Below are 7,567 nucleotides of genomic sequence, written 5' to 3'. Positions count from 1 at the left end.
AAGCATTTACTTATAAAGGATGGTAAAAATGGGTTTTTGAAGGATACCACCTCACTGGAAGAAATACGTGGTCATGGACATTTCTGAATCCTTCCTGAGTCATATAATCCTGCTCTAACCACTGTCCCTCCTCCCAGGCTGTATACACACACACATACAAGACCCATATATATGTTGCCTAAAAGAGACTTTAGATCTAAAGACACACACAGACTGAAAGTGAGGGGTTCGAAAAAGGTATTCCATGCAAATGGACATCAAAAGAAAGCCAGAATAACAATACTTCTATCAGACAAAATAGACTTTAAAACAAAGACCCTAACAAGAAACAAAGAAGGACCTTGCATAATGATCAAGGGATCAATCCAAGTAGAAGATATAACAATTGTAAATAAATAAATATAGATAGACAGATATCCAACATAGGAGCACCTAAATACATAAAGCAAACACTAACAGACATAAAGGGAGAGATTGACAGTAACACAAGAATAGTAGGGGACTTCAACACCCCACTTACATCAATAGACAGAAATCCCAGACAGAAAATCAATAATGAAGCACTGGCCTTAAATTACACATTAGACTAAACAGACTTAATAGATATATATAGAACATTACATTCAGAGCAGCAGAATATACAATCTTTTCAAGTGCACATGGAACATTCTCCAGGATAGATCACATGCTAGGATACAAAGCAATTCTCAGTAAATTTGAAATCATATCACGTATCTTTTCTGACCACAGTGCTATGAGACTAGAAATCAACTATAAAAAAAAAAACTTCAAAAAACGCAAACACATGGAAGCTAAGCAATATGCTATTAAACAACAAATGGATCACTAAATAAATCAAAGGAGAAATTAAAAAATACCTGGAGATAAATGAATATGAAACACAAGAATCAAATATGTATAGGATGCAGCAAAAGCAGTTCTAAGAGGGAAGTTTATAGTGATACAAGCCAGCCGCAGGAGACAAGGAAAACCTCAAATAAACAACCTAACTTTAACCTAAAAGAGCTAGAAAAAGAAGAGCAAACAAAACCCAAAGTGAGTGGAAAGAAAAAAAGAAAGATCAGAGCAGAAATAAATGAAATGGAGACAAAAACAAACCCAAAATACAATAGAAAAGATCAATGAAACTAAGAGCTGGTTGTTTGGAAAAATAAACAAAACTGATAAACTTTTAGCCAGACTCATCAAGAAAAAAGGAGAGGGCCCAAAGCAATAAAATCAGAAACAAAAAAGAAGTTACAACCAACACCAAAGAAACACAAAGGATCATATAAGACTAGTACAAACAACCATACAGCAATAAAATGGACAACCTAGAAGAAATGGACAAATACCTAGAAATGTACACTCTCTTGAGACTAAACCAGGAAGAAATAGAAAATATGAACAGAACAATTACTAGTAATGAAATTGAATCAGTAATAAATCTCCCAACAAACAAACATCCAGGGCCAGATGGCTTCACAGGTAAATTCTTCCAAATATTTACAGAAGAGTTAACACCTATCCTTCTCAAACTGTTTCAAAGGTTTTCAGAGGAAGGAACTCTTCTGAACTCATTCTACAAGGCCAGTATTACCCTGATATCAAAACCAAAGATATCACACAAAAAAAGGAAATTATAGGCCAATATCACTGATGAACATAGATGTAAAAATTCTCCAACAAAATATTAACCAAACAAATGCAATAATACATTAAAAGGATCATACACCACGATCAAGTGGGATTTATCCCAGGGATGCAAGGATGGTCCAATATTCACAAACCAATCAATGTAATACACATCATTAACAAAATGAAGAATAAAAACCATATGATTATCTCAATAGATGCAGATGAAACTTTTTACAAAATTCATCATCCATTTATGATAAAAACTCTCCACAAAGTGGGTATAAAGGGAACATGCCTCAACATAGTAAAGGCTGTATATGATAAGCCCACAGCTAACATCATACTCAATGGTGAAAAACTGGAAGCATTCCTTCTGAGATCAGGGACAAGACAAAAATGCACACTCCTGCCACTTTTATTCAACATAGTAAGGTAAGCCCTGGCCACAGTAATCAGACAAGAAAAAGAAATAGAAGGAATCCAAATCAGAAAGGAAGAAGTAAACCTGACTTCATTTACAGATGATATAATACATAGAAAATCCTAAAGACACCACCAGAAAACTACTAGATTTTGTCAATGAATTTGGTAAAGTTGCAGGATACAATATTAATATAAAGAAATGTATTGCATTTCTATATACTAACAATGACCTATCAGAAAGAGAAATTAAGAAAAACAATACATTTACCATCACATCAAAGAGAATAATATACCTAGGAATAAACCTACCTAAGGAGGTAAAGGACTTGTTCTTAGAAAAATATAAGACGCTGATGAAAGAAATTAAGGACACAAACAGATGGAAAGCTATACTGTGTGCATGGATTGGAAGAATTTAAGTTGTTAAAATGACCATATTACCCAAGGCAATCTATTTCAATGCAATCTTTACCAAAATACCAATGATATTTTTCATAGAAATGGAACAAATCTAAAATTTGTATGGAAACACAAAAGATCCAGAATAGCTAAAGCAAACTTGAGAAGAAGAACAGAGCTGGAGGTATCATGTTCCCTGACTTCACACCATAGTACAAAGCTACAGTAATCAAAACAGTATGGTACTAACACAAAAACAGATCATAGATCAATGGAACAGAAGAGAGAGCCCAGAAATAACCAATGCACTTATGGTCAATTAATCTACAACAAAGGAGGTAAGAATACACAATGGGGAAAAGACATTCTCTTCAATACGTGGTGCTGGAAAAACTAGACAGCTACATGTAAAAGAATGAAGTTAGAACATTTTCTTATACCATTAAAAAAAGTAAACTCAAAATGGATTAAATACCTAAATGTAAGACTGTAAACCATAAAACTCCTAGACGAAAACACAGGCAGAATACACTTTGACATAAATCGTAGCAATATTTTTTGAGTCTGTTTCCTAAGGCAAAGGAAACAAAAGCAAAAATAAATAAATAGGACCTAATTAAACTTAAAAGCTTTTGCACAGCAAAGGAAACCATAGACAGAATGAAAAGACTACATACAGAATGGGAGAAAGTATTTGCAAATAATATGACCAATAAAGGGATAATATCCAAAATATATAAACAGCTCATAAAATTCAATATCAAAAAAAAAACCCAATTGAAGAATGGGCAGAAGACCTGAGTAGACATTTTTCCAAAGAAGGCATACAGATAGATAACAGGCACATGAAAAGATGCTCAACATCACAAGTTATTAGAGAAATGCAAATCAAAACCACAATGAGATATCACCTCACATGTATCAGAATGGCTATCATCAAAAAGACCACAATAACAGATGTTGGTGAGGATGTGGAGAAAAGGGAACCCTTGTACACTGTTGGTGGGAATATAAATTTCTACATCCACTATGGAAAATGGTATGGATGTTCCTCAAAAAATTAAAAATAGAAATACAATATGATGCACCAATTTTATTCCTGGGTATGTATCTGAAGAAAAAGAAAACACTAATTGGAAAAGATAAAGGTACCCCAATGTTCATAGCAGCATTATTTATAATAACCAAGATATGGAAGCAACATAGCATTCATCAACAAATGAATGGATAAAGAAGATATGGTGTACATATAAAATGGAATGGACCTGGAGCATATTATGCTTAGTGAAATAAGTCAGACAGAAAAAGGCAAATACTGTATGTTATCACTTATAGGTGGAATCTATAAAATAAAACAAATGAATGAACATAACAAAACAGAAACAAGCTCACAGATATAGAGAACAAACTATCAGTTACCGGTGGGGAGAGGGGAGGGTCAGGATAGGGGTAGGATATTAAGAGGCACAAACTACTATATATAAAATAATTAAGCTACAAGGATATATTGTACCATGCATAGAATATAACCAATATTTTATAATAACTTTATACGGAGTTTATCAACATTTTGAATCACTGTTGTATACCCAAACTAATATAATAAAATATATCTCAATTAAAAAAATGCAACTTTGAAATCAGCACCCTAACAAAACCAGTTAGAATCCTAATAAGAAATTATGCTAGTATGGTTAAATTTCCATGGGCATTTGACATAGAATCTCAATCATTCAAATTGTATGGCCTTTTACACTAAAATCATGCTTCCTTCTACTTTTGAAATGAATGTCCTTGAAGACAGTTCCATAGAAATCAGTTTATCCAAAACTTAAAATACAATCCAAGAACAGCCTAATTTATCATTAATTTCTCTTTTAACATGGAGTAAATATCTTTTGGCTTCTTCCTCTCTACCTGCAACTGCCCAGAGAGCTTAATGTAGAAAATGCAGCAATTCTTGAAGCCTATAACAAGCTACATTTTATACAAAGGAAAGGTATTTCTGCAGAATTTTTAGTTTTTATCTTAAGTTTTAATATACTGAGAAGCTTTTTCTCTAATTGTGAGAAAGCTTGGCTTTAAAACATTAACATGCTGAGGAAAATTATGTATGAACCCACTCAACTTCCACAACATACTGACCCCATTCTCCAATTTACAAATACATATGTTAAGTTAATCAAACAATGAAGCCAACAGAATGAGGTGGCTCTAACATGTTAGCAGACTACTAAGCAAACCAAAACCTAAGCCTGTAAATGTCTCAAGGTTAAGAAATGAAAACCTAAGGAAACCAATCACAAACAGCCAACTAGTCTTCCCCAAATAAAGCAACTGCTTAAACTATAGCCAATCAAATAATTTCCTTGCTTTGCTTCCACTTCTCTGTTAAAGTCTTTCCCCTAGGGGCTTCCCTGGTGGCGCAGTGGCTGGGAATCCACCTGCCAGTGCAGGGGACACGGGTCCGAGCCCTGGTCCGGGAAGATCCCACATGCCAGGGAGCAACTAGGCCCATGCACCACAACTACTGAGCCTGCGCTCTGGAGCACATGAGCCACAACAGCTGAGCCCACGTACCACAGCTACTGAAGCCCACATACCTAGAGCCCATGCTCCGCAACAGGAGAGGCCACTGCAACCAGAAGCCCACACACCACAACAGAGTAGCCCCTGCTCGCCACAACTAGAGAAAGCCCGCACAGCAATGAAGACCCAATACAGCCAAAAATAGATAAATTAATTAATTTAAAAAAAAAGTCTTTCCCCCAGCTCCTGTTGGTAGAGCATGCTGGACACTTCTGGTTTGATGAGGCCTGATACAAATTGTTGCTTAAACTCTCAACAGTTTTAACATGTTTCAGTTTATTTTATAACACAATTCATTTGAGTGAATTAGCATTAAAGAAACACATGGGATAGGAGAACAGATTACATGTTTGCATTGTCATTATTATAATAACAACATAATGAAAGTACTCACCACTAAGTCTTGTTGCCTGTGATGAGGAAAGTTGAAGAAATATCCCATGCACTTGAGCTGCAAAAATGTAAACAGTAATTCTGTCAAAACTATTTTCACAGGATACATTGAATCTCTCACTCTTGAAAAACTGTGTAACAGGAAGGCTTTGGAGGAAAAGTCAACCCAAGTGGGTGGGCAGAGGTGTGACCAGATCAAAGCTGCCCCTGGGGGTTCCCTAGTGAATTGCATAGCAACCTCTGATTTTAAGATAAAGACTATGGCTCTTCTCTGTGACTCACAGCAACCAGCCATTTTGCTCAAAAAAAAAAAAAAAAATGGTGATGCAGTTTTTAAGCTTTGGCTCACCACCAGAGGAGATGGCAGCAGAATTTTGGCCACTTTGGGGTTATTTCTACCTCTTTCACTTAAGGGCTTGAGCTACACTTAGATCTGCTTTCACAGTCAAGTGAGTTTGAGTTCCAAGACATCTCCTTCTTGGTCTTGTAGGTAAGAGGGAATAGAAAGATACAGAGGAAGGGAATTTTCAGTTCTCTGGTAATTAGTGCAAATACACACACACACATGCACACATGTACACACGTATGTGTTTGTGGGGATGTATCTTCCTTCTCAAGTATAAACCCAACGCATCACAGGTGGATTATCTCTCTGCCTTTCTGCCCCTGCACATCTCCTCTCAGCATCATGGAAGCCCACAGCTGGACTCAGTTACCACGGTACCAACCTTTGATGTGTGTCAAAACTAGCACTGATATTTAACAGATATGCATAGCGTAATTGTTCCAGTAGGTAAAATGTTGAAATACTTCCATACGGTTTTCCTGAGCCCACGTCTCTAGACCACCATTCTGGTCTCCCTAGTTTCTCCCCTGGGACTTCCAGAAGTCCCCTACCCCAGCTTACCCACCTCTGGACTTCTTCACCAACCAGAAACAGAAGGTTTAATGTCTGGCCCAGCAGGGCATCCAGGCCTTGCTCTGCACTAAGGCAGCCACCATTCTGATTGGTCTATGGTATGTGTATAGTACTGAGTATTAAATGTCGTTAATGTCACCCCCGACGTAAAACATCACTGCAAATGTCACATGATGGGGGAAATTACATATGCTGAAACTTTTGTCAAGAAGACAACTGTATGGAGTTAGGAGAAACAGTGTTAAAATTCCTGAGGTGAAAAATAGGATGAGACCTCAAGCAACGTGCATGACTCATCTAAGAAAGAGTGGGTCTTGTTAAGTATAGTGCTGGGAATGACCGTGGGCCACAGGTGAATTGCTGGGACAATTGGGGAAAAACTATTTTCCCTTCCTCAAATGCAGTCGTCAGCCCTCCCTACAAATACATTTTGGACAAATATTTAAAGACTATTAATTTGGAAAGAGACAAATTATTAGCCTCTCTGGGGTAGGAACATATTTCAGGCTAATACAGTTTGAGCAATTTGACATCAACTTCTACCTTACTCTCAGCACGCTCGAAGCCTCCCTCACATCCCGGCACCCATCCTGTGCTCAGGAACAGTGAAAGAGCTAGTTCACAGCTCGCTGGAACTACTCATACCAGCGTGGCTGCTGCTTCTGCTCTGTTGCCCTCATTCCATTAATTAGCCTTTGGCTGCAGATCCATAGCTGGCTCCTCCAGCAGCCCTTGGTCCATCCCCCTTTCCCCATCTCTGGCACTGTTCTCAGTGGGGCACTGTCTTCACTCGTCTCTCCCACGTAACACCTTGTGAAATGGGTACCACCAGTTTTCTGATGTAAATACCCTTATTTGACTCATTTCACTCTTCTGCTGGGTTTTCCATCTGTTACCTCTTCTGGACCTTGTGGACACTGACCAGCCACTTCTTCTACCTCCCCTCTCCAGACCCTGATTTCCATCTGGTCCTTCTGCCTCCTGATGCCCTCAGCTGGCTCCTTCCCTCAGAGCCTCATTCTTATACACCTTTCTCGTCCAAGGCTCTACCACAATTGCTCCACTGAACCACTTACTGTTCCTCCGAGTGTGACCTATCCTTTCTTCTGCCTCCAAACCTCTGCATGTGTTGCTCTCTTTGCTTACAGCGCAATAACCACTCTGCCTGACTCACATCTTCTCATCTTTCAGGACTTAGTGTCATGT

This window comes from Orcinus orca, chromosome 3 (assembly GCF_937001465.1).
Source record: "Orcinus orca chromosome 3, mOrcOrc1.1, whole genome shotgun sequence".
Taxonomy (NCBI): Eukaryota; Metazoa; Chordata; class Mammalia; order Artiodactyla; family Delphinidae; genus Orcinus; species Orcinus orca.
The sequence above is the reverse complement of the archived record's forward strand: the minus strand, read 5'-3'. Positions refer to the sequence as shown.